Raw genomic sequence first — 15,511 nt, 5'->3', positions numbered from 1 at the left:
TTAGCACTCGACTGACCAGATGTTCTCAGTTCTGTTCACTGTAAGATTTTGCCATCCTCTCATTTTCAATGAAGACCAATGAAAAACTCTTATTCAATGAGTAATAACTTGGCTGCACAGATCTGCACCAGAAATATGATACACCTGTACACAGATATCTAATACCCTTTACAATACATTCCCTTTAGTTTCATCTTCCTCTTAGATTGCCTACCCAAGTTTTACTTACCCAAACTCAAGTTTCCTGGAAGTGCCACACCCTAGATTTCTCTGACTTTGCTTGTGCCAATGCCTCTGTCTAGAATGTTCTTTCCTGCCTTCTCCGGCTAGCAAAATTCCATTCATTATTCAGGTTTCAATTCAAATCTTTCTTCTGTGAAATCTCCCCTAACTCCACCACCATCATCATCCTTGCCACACACAAACCACCCATTCCCCTAGCAGAAATATTTTTTTCTAAGAATCCTAAAATGGTTTTAAAATGGCTCCAGATAATTAAAAGTAGGCATTATCTTGTAAGAAGTTTAATTAAGTTTTCAAAATTAAGAGTTATTTTACACTGAGTTTTCATGTTCTCTTTACTCTGACTGATATGCCATTCAAGTACTCTTGCCATTAGGTGTACATCTTAACCTAAGAAAATTATTTCATTCCAGTGATGTTTTTGGAAATGATTTGGCTTTTCCATGTTATTTTCTATAGGGGGGGGTCCCAGCATTTCTAGTTTAGAGGCTGGAATGCTCTAACAGAGTGTGAAAGGAAATGCAGACTTTACCTCAGAGAAATAAAAGAGGGCTGATTCACAGAAGAGAATGTCAGCCAGGTAAACAGTCCCACTGGTCAGCACTTCAATCTGGTATTTACAGAAATGGTGACTTCGCAGAAACTCACTAAAGTGCCTGCACGTGGACAAAAAGGGAAATTTTGAGGGAATGATCAAGGAAAGAGCTTAACTGGGAAAAATATACTCTTTCCATTCTGTGCCTAATATATCTTAAAAGCCTAGGTCAACACTACCTCTCCTCCCATGGTGTCGTTCCTGGTTCCTAGACCTGGAAGTAATCTCTCCCACCTCTTAGAAACTTTGGAGCTTTCCTCTGGTATGTGACACAAGCTACCTCATATTACATGTAACCAAAGAACATACCCTACTTCTCTTAATAGGATGTAACTTCCTTCAAAGCAGGTACTATATCTAACTATGCCTTGCAAAGAGCACCCTTTTCATAAATACTAAATGAATCAATATGTACATTTTTTTCTGTATGGGCATGCAAAATAATTCATCTAAAAAAAAAAACCATGGAGGCAGTATCAACAAATCTATGTGGATTTAGTCATAGAGCAACCATTAAGCTTAAAGCGTGCGCTAACAAATTAGGGTATCTAACTGAACACGTGCATAGCTTAAATAAATTCTAATAGTCACACTATTCTAATAATCACCCCCAAATGACTTCAGAATTTTAAAAAATTCTTTTAACTTAAGAAATACTAACATTAAAAACAAACATGTGTTTTAAGAGTTCACATAATTTATATTTAAAAGACACCACGAACCAAGGTAGACTTAGATATGCCTATAAGATCCTGTAAACATTCAAAATACTTCAGTCCTCAAAAATTGATTCTTTGTAGTTGAGTGAACCCAAATCCCCAAACCCAAAATGTGAAAGTATGAAATTAACTTACTCTTGCTCCATTGCACTAAAGACTATGGACTGTGCCAAAATGAACAGTTGGGATCCACTTGTCCATCTTCTCCACAAATCTTTGCTGTAAAAGAAATGGTAAATACATTTCTACTAAATCCAAACCATACGCCTTTGTGGATCAGAGTAGGAAATAACTGGAGAGGCATACAAATCAGAAAGTTTTAAATAGAGCTAAGAAAATACAGATGGACATACAATCTTGAGGTAGGAAAAGTCTTTCTAACCATAGATATAAAGGCAGAAATCAAAAGATTCACTAGCATAAAATTAATTTCTATGCATTAACACACCCATAAAACAAAATTAAAAAGGCAAACTGGGGGGCGCCTGGGTGGCTCGGGGGGGTTACGCCTCTTCCTTCGGCTCGGGTCATGATCTCAGGGTCCTGGAATCGAGCCCTGCGTCGGGCTCTCTGTTCAGCGGGAAGCCTGCTTCCCCCTCTCTCTCTGCCTGCCTCTCCGCCTACTTGTGATCTCTGTCAAAATAAATAAAATCTTTTTTTTTTAAAAAAGGCAAACTGGGGGGGTGTGAGTGCAGCACCAATGACAGTTTACCCTGTATATGACAGATTATTATCATTCATATATCAAGAGCTCCTACAAACTAGTAAAAAATGTCCCCAAAGAAAAATGAGGAAAGGACATGAAGAAGTAGTTTGCAAAATGGGTGCGTGGCTGGCTCAGTCTGGAGGGGATGCTCACTCAGGGTTGTGAGTTTAAGCTCCACGCTGGCTGGGTGTAGAGATTACTAAAAAAAATTAAATAAACTTAAAAAAAAAGAATAAACATAAAATGGTCAATATGAAAAAATATACATGCTCACTAGCAGTCAAATAAATATAACCACAAGTTAGAATAAGGAGGCACCCTACCCGTTTGTCTAGTAAACTGGCACAAAATTGTTATAACAATGCACAAGTTTAATTTTTTAACACTGCACTGCCTTGCTTGGGCAAGGACATGAGAAAACAGACACTAACTAGTGTTAGTGAGAATATACTGGTATATCCTTTTCTGGAGAGCACTGTGGGAGTTTATAGCATAAGCTTTAAAAATAAACATGCCCTTTCAATCAGCAACTCTAAGACAGCAACTTAAAAGAGTTACGGATTTGTAAAAAAAGGTTTATCTGTAAAAAAGTTTATCCGAATGTTGTTTGGTAGAAACACAAAATGCACTAAAATCAGGAATTACCTAAGTAAACCGCAGCACATCAGTAAGCTGGTTAGCCAGCTATTAAATATGGCTGGAAAAAAAACATTCACCCACGATGGCTGGTTTCACCTAAAGTTCATGACCTTAGTGAGACCTGAATGAAACCCAAGGATCGTACTACAGTTTCCGGGTCCATTTACTCTCATACTCTGCCAGACAACACACAACCCAGTTTCTCCTCTCTCTTGGAACACCTTAACAGCTCTTTTACTCTCTCTGCTGATGACTTTGCTTCCTGCTTCAATAAGAAAATAGAAGCAATGAGAAAATTATTTCCATCACTCCCACATCTACCTGGACCTCTACCGTGCACTCCGCATTTGAGCACCGGGCCCCATCCTCTTTTGCCTCCTCAAGACTTCTTTCTTACAGCAGTTGTCCTCTGTCTCCTGCATCAATTTTTCCTTTGTTGCTGCCTCATACTCACCAGCTACAGTCTGTACCCTATACATACATACTTGTTTGTATGCTATATCTCATATGCTTATAACACATCACTACATCACTACAAAAAAACAAAACAAAAACCACTGTCCCTTGACTTAACATCCTCTTCTAGCTCATCTTTATAGCAAAATGCCTCTCAGGAGTTGCTCATACCTGCTGTCCTCACTCCGCCTCCTCTGATGAAGTTTCTGTCTCCAGTGGTCCACTGAAATTAAGGTAACTGACGGACCAGCTGTCCACAAGGCTGGCAAACCCATTCCATTCCTAGTGTTCATCTTACTTAAAATCTCGGCAGGATTTAACACACCTCTGATCACTCCCTGACTCCCAGAAACACTTTTTCACTTGGCTTCCATTAAGAACTATTATACCCTACTATACCCTACTCTTCTGAGACATAGCAGATACAAAGCTGACTTTATGGGCTGCTCCTTCTGTGTCTCCTTTGCTGGTTCTCCCTCACCCACCAGACTTGTGAATGTTAGGCCTGCCCCAAGACACAGTCCTTGGCCCTCTTGTCTGCTCACCATACTCACTCTGAGGATAATGTTATCCATGGCTCTAAGCCCATCTATATCCTGATGACTTCCAAACACATCGCCAACCCAGGCCTGCCTCTCTCATCAACTCCTTGCACAGATATCCAACTGCATACGTGACTTTCACCATTTGGGCCCCTACAAACCCAAACTCCTGATTTTTCCCTTAAGCTATTACCCCTACAATCTTCTTCATTTTATAAATGGCAACTTCACTCTCCCAGTTATTCAAGTTTTTCAAAGAAATGAAGTCATGCTTGATTCCTTTTTCCTTCTTACCCTGCTCATTTTCAAACTATCAGCAAATTCCATCAGCTGTACCGTCAAAATATTTTTTAAATTCTACTTCAAGGATTTGCAGAAGATGAAGGAGAGAGTGGAAGCATAGTTTCTGAGTTATTCTGAATCCCCATATAAAAAGGAAGTAATTAGCAACACCAGAAACCCATGAATAACATTTACAGCAAAACTAGGCAGGTGGGGTACACAGTAACAGCACAAGTGCAGACTTCTTCCAACTGTAACGTATTTGAAGTACAGCTGTATTAGAATATTCCAACCAAAAGAGGAGAACATGGGGTAAGATTAAGAAGAATGGGGCTCAAAGAGGAAAAATGGTCTGAAAACATACAGGTAATTAACATTTTAACTTTCTCAGATCCCTTAATCACTAAATATTATCAACTTATACTTCCAAAGATTATTTTCCCCCTCATGGTATTGTATCATTAATTTGATACAGTTTAAGAAAAGGAAAAAAAGAACTGAAGTGATATTTTTGGGGTTTTGGGTTTTTTTTTTTTTTTTTTAGATTTTACTTATTTATTTGCCAGAGAGAGAAAAAGACAGAGAGAGAGAAAGAGAGCACAAGCATGGGGAGCAGCAGAGGCAGAGGGAGAAGCAAGCTCTCTGCTGAGCAGGGCGCTGGATGTGGGACTTGATCCCAGGACTTTGGGATCATGACCTGAGCTGAAGGTGGACGCTTAACCGAATGAGCCACCCAGGCGTCCCTGATATTTCATTTTTTTTAAGGTTTTATTTATTTATTTGAGAGAGATCACAAGCAGGCAGAGAGGCAGGCAGAGAGAGAGGAGGAAGCAGGCTCCCTGCTGAGCAGAGAGCCCGATGTGGGGCTCGATCCCAGGACTCCGAGTTCATGACCTGAGCCGAAGGCAGCGGCTTAACCCGCTGAGCCACCCAGGCACCCCTGATATTTCATTTTTAAATGTAATGTATTTGGCTCAAAAATTCTCCCTTTTCTCCCCTAACCCAGATAGTTTGGTTATTCGCTGGTACAAACGAGTCCCCAAAGGAATCACTAGCCAACCAATTCCCCCAAGAGTCAAATTCTCATCAGTTAGGACACCCTAGTTGTATTATTACACAAGAAATGTTGGTCTAGAGAAGTCTGGAAGACGGTAGCCACAAATTCCCACATAAAAAGAGAGGAATTACATAGAAAAGCCAAAATCCAATGACAACATTTGCAACAAAACTGGGTGAAAACCCAAAATACAAGTAAACGGGGACAAACAACCACTATCCACAAGACCTATATGCTAGAAGCATCTGTGTGGAAGAAAGAAAAGGAAAACAATGGGCCCGGCATCTGACGGACCCCAAAATAGCCAACAGTTGTTCACTGGGAAGTATGGTGGGCCAATTTAAGAACTACAGCTCAGACAGGAAAGGGTTTTACTGTCTCCAACGATGACTGAGTGCAAAGTATCTCTGGTGAAGACTTCAGGAGCCCCATGCTGGGAACAATCTGTTAACAGCATGATTCATTTCATAAATCAAAAATACAAAGTCCCTGTAATAAAAATTAAAACTCAGTACTAGGGCTTGATGGGAATACAAGATTTATTTAATAAACAAACAAACCACTGTCATCTGTGATTACAGGTGCACCTAAGGTCCTTCTGATACGACGCAGCAAAAACTGACAATTTTTTTGAAGGTTTTATTTATTTACTTGACAGACAGAGATCACAAGTAGGCAAGAAGTCGGAGAAGCAGGCAGAGAGAAAGAGGAAGAAGCAGGTCCCTGCTGAGCAGAGAGCGCAATGCGGGGGCTCAACCCCAGGAGTGTGGGATCATGACCTGAGCTGAAGGCAGAGGCTTTAACCCACTGAGTCACCCAGGCGCCCCCAATTTTTTTCTTACGAGGACCTACAGAGACATAGATTTACGTGACACAGTACACATATACGTATATGAAAACAATGGCCTGGAATGTTTGTTTGGCCTTATTACTGAGCACTTTCAATTTTTCTATTCTAGTCCTTTGTTTGGCAGAAAGCTAGGTCTAAGAGGAGACTTGTCTGAATTTACAGTTTGAAAAACACTGCCAAATAGCATACTACTTAATGTGTAGGCGTCTATTTTCAAATCCTGACTCTACCGTGTCTGAGTTGTGTTACTCTGGGCAAATTATTTACTCTCTTTGTGCTTCTGATTCCTCGTTTATAAAATAACAACTATATTTACATTACAACGTTCTTTAGAAGATTCGAGTTTATCCATGAACAGTGCCTACAATGCTGTCTGGGACACACTGAGTACTCAATAAATGTGTGCTACTGTTACTTCCTTGCTGCTGTTGTTACTTGAATCAAAGTCTAAAAATTTGGGTCCAAAATATGAGAGAGGAAAATCTAAAGTGAGATACAGTAGATATATAAAGTGCTCTGAAAACAGACTAGGAAAGGATATGTTGAATTCCATGTTCATAAAAAAATCTCTTAGCTAATAACCAAAACCATGCATTATTTATTTATTTTTGCCATAACTTCAAGCACTGCTTACCTATGATGTCATTTCTCATTGCTTCTATAATTGGTATTGGTTTAGCAGCATCTGGAGATATATATTTGGTAAAAGTATTCACTGCATCTTGTTCTATACCTGCAAGGAAAGAAGGGGAAAACTTCAAAATTCAAAGAGCAACTTGGATGAGTAATGGACCAGAATCAGGAGCAGCAGACCTATTTGCGGTATGACCAAGCAAACACACAGACAAATCCATATACGTATATTACAAATATAAATACGTATCACTAAGTATTTAGGACAAAACAAGCCTCCAGCATGTTATGTTTTCACTGTCCGGTTTGTGGAACAGAGTTCTATGTGAATCTCCCCCCTGACTCCCATCTAAACTAATGAGCTCTGCAACAGCAATTACTTCTGCATGTTTTCTTTCCAGGTCTCTTCTCCAAGTCTCAACCTGAAGGACTTGCACAGCAAATGTAACAGCAAGAGCTGTTAAAAATAAAAATAAAAAAAACTATTTATAAACCTACACTTAAAATATTTTACAAAATGATTTCACATTCATAAACACATCTGTTTAACTTTCAACAACCTTAGAAGGTTAAAACAATGAGTCTCAAACTTCTGAATCTCAGGACTTCTCTGCGACTCTAAATTACTGAGGAACCTAAAGATCTTTCGTTAGTGGGAGTTTGGGCTATAGATATGAAGGTATTAGAAATTTTTAAAAACTGGGGTGCCTGGGTGGCTCAGATGTTTAAGCCGCTGTCTATAGCTCAGGTCATGCATGGTCCCAGGGTCCTGGAATCGGGCCCTGCATCGGGCTCTCTGCTTAGCAGGGAGCCTACTTCTCCCTCTCCCTCTGCTGCTCCCCCTGGCTTGTGCTCTCTCTCTCCTCTGTCAAATAAATATATAAAGTCTTTGGAAAAAAAAAAAGAAATTTAAAAAAACAAGAAAAATTTCTGACTCAGTTAAAATTAACATTAGTAAATCTTTCTTAAATTTTTTATGGAGAAGAAACTATTTTCCAAACAATACATTTCCAAAACACATTTCCAAAAATGTATTTTTTATGGAAAAAAAACTATTTTCCAAAACAATTAGTGGGAAAAGGGCATTATTGAACATTTTTGCAACACTCTGTTTATATTGATAGGAAACTGCTATGTTTTCGTATCTGCTTTGGCATTCAATCTGCGGTGCTATTTTGTGTTGGCTGAAGTGTATTTTGATACAGTGATATAAAATACACACACACACACACACGCACACGCACACACACACACAGAGTCTTCACCCCTGTTCCTGGCAGAGAGCTTCTAAAACCCCTGGAATTACCTGAGTGGTAGGGGTGAGGTAAGCATATTTTGTTATTCATAATATGCCCCTTTCAACCACAGAAAAGTTTATGGTCATGAGGTGACATGCAGAAATGGGGCTGGTTGCCAGAGAAACCAACCATGTGATTACAGAATCAGAACTTCCAGCCCCACTCCCTACCCTCCAGGGAGAGTGGAAAATCTGGGGGATCATCAAGTTAATCACAAACGGTAATTCAACCAATCGTGCCCACATTATAGAACCACAAAACCCCTGAATGAAGTGGTTCAGAGAGCTTCTGGGATGATGAATGCATCTATTTGCTGGAAGGGTGGCACAGCCCAACCCCACAAAGACAGGGCCTCCTGCACTTGGGATCCTTCTTGACCTTGCCCTCTGTACCTCTTCACTTGGTGGTTCACTTGTATACTTTACAACATACTTTATAATAAACCAGTCAAGTGTTTCCCTAGGTTCAGTGAGTTATTATGAAAATATTATTGAACATGAGGAGAGGTTGTGGAAACCCCAGATTTATATAGCTAGTTGGCCAGAAGTATAGGTAAAATCTTGAGACTTGCAGCTGGCACCTGAAATGGGGGGCAATCTTGTGGGACTGAGCCCTTAACCTGGGAGGTCAGTGCTACCTCTGGGGAGTTAGTGCCAGAATGAATTAAACAGTAGGACCCCACAGAGAGAAGAATGCTTGGTATGAAAACCCACACATATAAGAAGCTTTGTGAATGGAGAAACGGTTTTATCTGTATATATTTTTAAAGGTTTTATTTATTTATCTGACAGAGGGAAGGAACACATGCAGGGGGACTGGGAGAGGGAGAAGCAGGCTTCCCTCGGAGCAGGGAAACTGATGTGGGGCTCCATCCCAGGATGCTGGTCTCAGGACCTGAACCAAGAGCAGATGCTCAACAACTGAGCCACCTAGGCACCCCTCTTTATATTAAGAAAATCTTGCCTCACACATGCAGAGATGGGAAAAGGAGTATTTTAACAGCTTTCTGAAATCACTGTGAAGATATTCTTCTTTGATATTACATCAGAACTTGACAAGTGGTAGTTTCTTAAAGGTTAGTTAGAATGTGGAAGTGCAAACTAGATCAGTAAAACTGTCTGTTATATTAAAACCCAATGGTCTATTTCCCATGGTAAGTGGATCTTTTTACTCTTGATTTTATGACATCACATATTTTTGAATAGTTTCAAAAATATTGGTTCACTGACTTACACAGACCTTCCAAATATGGATACACTGCATCACACAGTGTATCACATCATTAATATCACCTTATCAAACACTCTTTAAAGCTGCCAAAGCACAGGGTGGTGAATATAAGTTTCCCAAAATTCTAATTTTCACTTAAAAAGGCTTACATTTTACGGAGAGTAACAAATACTGTCAGCAAAAAATACTATCAACAAATATTTGAAATGACAAGCTCATTTCATTCATTTCCAAGAAAACGTTGGGAAAAATACCCAACTCTGTGTAATCACAGTCTTTCTTTGGAGTAAACATGGTATTCCATCAAAAAAGCAACTAAATGAGAAAGGCTTGGGCGGCTCACCCAGCTGAGAGTTTGACTCTTGGTTTCAGCTCAGATCATGATCTCAGAGTCATGAGATCAAACCCCCTGTGGGACTCTGCACTCAGCATGGAATCTGCTTTAGATTCTCTCTTCCTCTCCCTTCTGTTCACTCTCTAATAAATAAAATCTTTTGTTTTTAATATTTATTTATTTGACAGACAGAGATCACAAGCAGGCAGAGAGGCAGGCAGAGAGAGAGGGAGAAGCAGGCTCCCCGCTGAGCAGAGAGCCAGATGTGGGGCTCGATCCCAGGACTGTGAGATCATGACCCAAGCCGAAGGCGGAGGCTCAACCCACTGAGCCACCCAGGTGCTCCCCCCTAATAAATAAAAATCTTAAAAAAAAAAGCAGCTGCTTGAGCTTACAAAAGCATTCAAATATACATGTACTTTTCCTTAAAACAAGTAGCATACCCGAGTATGCAGAAGTGTTCTGCATGCTTCTCATGTCATCACACATTAAAAAACCACATACCCATGATATGATGGGCACTGGGTGTTGTATGAAAGTGTTGATCACTATATGCACATCTGAAAATAATATTACATTGTATGTTAACTAACTGGACTTTATTTTTATTATTATTTTTTAAAGATTTTATTCATTTATTTGACAGAGAGACAGAGAATAAAAGCAGGAGGAATGGTAGAGAGAGGGAGAAGCATGCTCCCTGCTGAGCAGAGAGCCCAACATGGGTCTCAATCCCCGGACCCTGAGATCATGACCCCAGCTGAAGACAGATGCTTCATCGACTGAGCCACCCAGGTGCCCCACTAATTGGACTTTAAATAAAAAATTAAAAATGAAATTTATGTCTTAAAAAAAACACCATATACCCAAGGGTTTTGATTTAACAAAATTAATTATCCACTTCCCCAAAGACATCTTTAAGTAAAACTGGCACTTAGTTTTACTGGAAGTATGGAGCAGCACAAAATGACTATTATTACAATTTGGCCCAGTGCCAGCAGGTTTTCCCACAGCTGTCCTTGCCCCATCATTACAAATGTCAACACCATGAAACAGACAAATACCATCTCTGAATTGTCATGGAAACAGTTTCGACTAAATGGACCCTGCTGAAAAAATTTTCTAGGGACCCTCTATGGGTGTGCAAACCACACTTTGAGAACCCCTGGGTTAACAGAATAGATTTTTTTTTTAAGAATAGACTATCACTATTTTTCCAGAAAAAAAAGAACCTTATATGCTAAAAATGATCTATTTTAGTTAAGAAAGTTCTGGGGAGAGGGAGGAGCAATGGAGAAGCAAAAACATAGCTTTTGTATGTGACTGAAGTTTTATCAGCTTAATGCAGATTGCTTTAAGATCTTTTATATAAGTCCCATGGTGACCACAATGAAAATACCTATGGAAGATATGCAAAAGAATGAAAAAGAAATGAAAGCATATCACTGCATAAAAACAAGGGAACACAAAGGCAGGCAGCAAGAAAGTAAAGAAAAAGGCCTAAAAGCCACTCAGAAAAACAATGAACAAGATGGCAACAGTAAATCCTACCCTATCAATAATTACTTTAAATGTAAATGGATTAAATTCCCCAAAAGACATAAAGAAGCTCAATGTATTTTTTTTTAATAATCAAGATCCTACTACATGCTGTCTACAAGAGACCCAATTTAGATTTAAGGTTACACACAGGCAGAAAGTGAAGGGATGGAAAAAGATATTCCATGTAAATAGCAACCAAAAGAGCAGGGGCAAGGGGACTTACCTTGTATTAGACGAAACAAACTTTAAGTCAAAAACTGTCACAAGAGACAATGATAAAAGGGTCAATCCACCAAGAGGCTATAACAATTATAAATATATATGTACCCAACATCAGAGCATCTAAATATATAAAGAAACCATTGACAGAAGTGAAGGAAGACATAAATAGCAATACCATGACTTCAATACCCCATTTTCAATAATCAATATAGAACATCCAGACAGAAAATTTGGAATGAAAGAGAACTCAAACACCACAGACCAAATGGACCTAAAAGACAGATAAGATACAGAACGTTCCACCCTACAGCAGCAGAATAGAATACACATTCAGATCGCACAGTTGGTCCCAAAACAGGTCTTAAATTTAAGACAGAAATGCTACCAAGTATCTTTCCCATCCACAATGGAATAAACCCAGAAATCAAAAGCAAAAGGAAAACTGGAAAATTCAGAAATATGTGGAAGTTAAACAGTATACTCATGAACAACCAATGAGTTGAAAAAGAAATCGAAATGGAAATTTTAAAAATATCTTGAGACAAATGAAAACACAAAATACCCAAATTTTATTGGATGCAGTAAAACCAGTATCAAGGGGACATTTATAGCTATAAATGCTTACATTAAGAAAGTAGGAAGATTTCAAAGAACCTAACTTTATGTAAGAAACTAGAAATATCAAATTAAGCACAAAGTTTCAAAGAAGGAATAACAATTAGAGAAGAAATAAATACAGAACAGAAAAACAATGGAAAAATCAATGAAAAGATTGGTTTTTTTTAAGAAGTTCAACAAAACTGACCAGACTTTAGCTGGACTAAAATAAAGAGACAACTCAAATAAAATAAAAAATAAATGGAGATATTACAACTGATGCCACAGAACTAAAAGTATCGTAAGACACTTATGAACAATAATATGCCAACAAATTAGATATATGCCAACAACTTAGAAGAAGTAAATTCCTAGAAACATACAACCTACTAAGACTGAATCACCAAGAAACAGAGAAATTGAACATATCTATAATTTGTAAGGAGACTAATTCAGTAATCAAAAACCCTTCCAACAAAGAAAAGCCTAGGAACAGATGGCTTCACTGGTGAATTCTACCATTTAAAGAAAAATGAACAATAATCCTCAAACTATTTCCAAAAAAATTAAAAATGAACACTTTCAAACTCATTTAATGAGGCTAACAATACCCTAATACCAAAGCCAGGCAAAGACACTATAAGAAAACTACAGAACAAACAAACTGAGGGTTGCCGGGGGAGGAGGGGTAGGGAGAGGGTGGTAGGGTTATGGACATTGGGGAAGGTATGTGCTACGAAGTGTGTAAACCTGGCAATTCACAGACCTGTACCCCTGGGGCTAATAATACATTATATGTTAATAAAAAATTTTAAAAAAAAGAACTATGGAACAATATCCCTGATAAACATATGTATATATATGTTCATATTATATATATATTATATATAATATATATATATAAATATAAATCTTCAACAAAGTATGAGCAAACAGAATTCAACAGTACATTAAAAGCATCACATACCATGACCAAGTGGACAGTCCAACATATGAAAATCAATTATAGTGATATATCATATCAACTTGACAGATGCAGAAAAAGCATTTCAGACAATACAACACTCTTTTGTTATTTAAAACTCTCAACACACTAGGAACAAAAGGAAATAACTTCAACATAATAAAAGCCATATATGGAACTTACAGGTAACATTTTACTCCATCATGAAAAACTGAAAGCTTTTCCTCTAATATTAGGAATAAAGCAAAGACGCCCACTTTTAACCTATTTAACTAGAAGTCTAGCCAAGGCTACTAGGATGGGGAGAGGGGCAATATCCAAATTGGAAAGGAAGAAGTTACATTATTTCTGTTTGCAGATGACTTTCTCTTACATGTAGAAAACCCTGACGACTCCACAAAAAACTGATAGCTGAATTCAGAGTTACAGATACAAAATCAACATACAAAAATCAGCTGCATTTCTATATACTAACAATGAACTATACTAATCAAAAAGAAAATTAAGGGGACGCCTGGGTGGCTCAGTTGGTTAAGTGGCTGCCTTCAGCTTGGGTCATGGTCCCGAGTCCCACATCGGGCTCCTTGCTCGGCAAGGAGCCTGCTTCTCCCTCTGCCTCTGCCTGCCATTCTGTCTGCCTGTGCTTGCTCTCTCTCTCCCTCTCTCTCTGACAAATAAATAAATAAAATCTTTAAAAAAAAGGAAATTAAGCAAGCAAATCCACTTAAAATAGCAACACAAAGAACAAAATACTTAAGAATTGATTTAACCAAGGAAGTGAAAGATCTATACATTTAAAACTGTAACATTGCTTTAAGAAATTAGAGGGCACAAATAGATGGAAAAACATCCTGTGTTCATGAAATGGAAGACTTAATATTGTTAAGATGTCACTTCCCAAAACAATCTACAGACTCAACACAACCCCTATCAAAATGTCAGTGGTATTTTTTAACACAAATAGAAAAAAAAATCCTAAAATTCATAAGGCATCACAAAGGACCTGAATAGTCAAAGAACTTTGAGAAAGAAGAACAAAGCCAGAGGCATTAAACCTCCTGATTTCAAAAACATTATAAAGCTACAATAATGAAAACAGTATGGTACTAGCATAAAGTAATAGCATAAAGACAGACATACAGACCAAAAGAACAGAACCACAATGAGATATCAATCATCTCATACCTGTTAGGATGATCATTACCAAAAAAAAAAAAAAAAAGTTAACAAGAGTTAGCAAGATGTGGAGAAATTGGAGCCCTCATGCACTGTTGGTGAGAATGTAAAATGGTGTGACCACTGTGGAAAACAGAATGAAGACTCCTCAAAAAAAAGTAACATTTACACCATTTAGGAATGCTACTTCTGGGTATTTATCAACAAACAAACAAACAAACAAACAAAAAACAAAAAAACCTGAAATCAGGATCTTCGAGAGATATTTGTACTTCCATTTCATTGCAGCATTATTCACAATTGCCAAGATATAGAAACAACCAAATGTCCATGGACAGATACACGTATAAACAAAATGCGGTACAGACACACAACGGAATATTGTTCAGCCATAAAAAGAAGGAACTACTGCCATATGTGACCACATGAATGAACCTTGAGGACATTATGCTAAATAAAATAAGTTAGTCACAGAATGACAAATCCTGCAGGATTCCACTTATATGCAGTATCTAACAGTCAACCTCACAGAAGCAGAAAACAACAGTAACTGTAGGGGATGGAGGAAGATACAGAGAGCGACTAACAGGTATAAAGTTTCAGATACCCAAAATGACTAAATTCTAGAGATCTGCTATACAACACTGTATGTATAGTTAACAGTATCTTACCATATATTTAAAAATTTGTTAAGAAGGTAGAGTTCATGTATCTTTTCTTAATACATCAAAAAAAAAAGACAAAAGAATTCAAAGAAAAAAGGGAAAGTGCAAGAGTTAGGGCAAAAGCTCAGGTCTGACATCAGCACCAGTACTGCCTCTAATATCCAGAGCTATAAAAAGATATGTTTTGGGGAAGGGAAGTTGTGCTTATGTGTAAATTAATGCTTTCTACAACCAGGGCCTAGATGAAAGGTATCCATTGTGAAGATCTGGGTGAACTATTCTGCCTTTAACCAGATATAACATAATCCAATCTAATTTCACTCTCTCACAAACATTTATTGTATAGCCACTATGAGCAAATTGTTAATCAGAACAAAGACACTAGTTTTGTTGAAAACTATCAAAAAGCCTAAAAATCAGAACTTGGGTTGTTTCTCAGTTCTTGCTTTTCCACCACTAAAAACAGCTGCCAATCCCAGACAAATGCTGTAAGAAGTTGTACAGACACTAATGCATTTATTTTCTGGGTGATTAAACACACCAAAAGAAGTTTTGACACCTTTAAATAAAATATTAACTATATTTCATTTCAGAAACACTGAATGTGGTTACATCCTTCTTTTGGATCAGGAGAATTCAGTTTTCATTTAAGATTAAAAGGACACTGGGGCACGGAGGTGGCTCAGTCAGTTAAGTGTCTGCCTTCAGATCAGATCATGATCCCAGAGTCCTGGGATAGAGCCCCAAGCTGGCCTCCCTGC

General features: G+C 38.1%; 1 protein-coding gene and 1 pseudogene across 1 annotated transcript in view; one reads left to right on the top strand and one right to left on the bottom strand.

Annotated features, from left to right (window-relative positions):
• Nucleotides 1-15,511, top strand: part of LOC122907367 (cytospin-B-like) — a 699,233-nt gene that overhangs the window by 446,395 nt on the left and 237,327 nt on the right.
• Nucleotides 1-15,511, bottom strand: part of LOC122906805 — a 65,678-nt pseudogene that overhangs the window by 13,019 nt on the left and 37,148 nt on the right.

Source organism: Neovison vison, chromosome 5 (assembly GCF_020171115.1).
Source record: "Neovison vison isolate M4711 chromosome 5, ASM_NN_V1, whole genome shotgun sequence".
Lineage (NCBI taxonomy): Eukaryota > Metazoa > Chordata > Mammalia > Carnivora > Mustelidae > Neogale > Neogale vison.
Note: the sequence above shows the minus strand (reverse complement) of the source record. Positions and strands in the feature narration are given on the sequence as shown.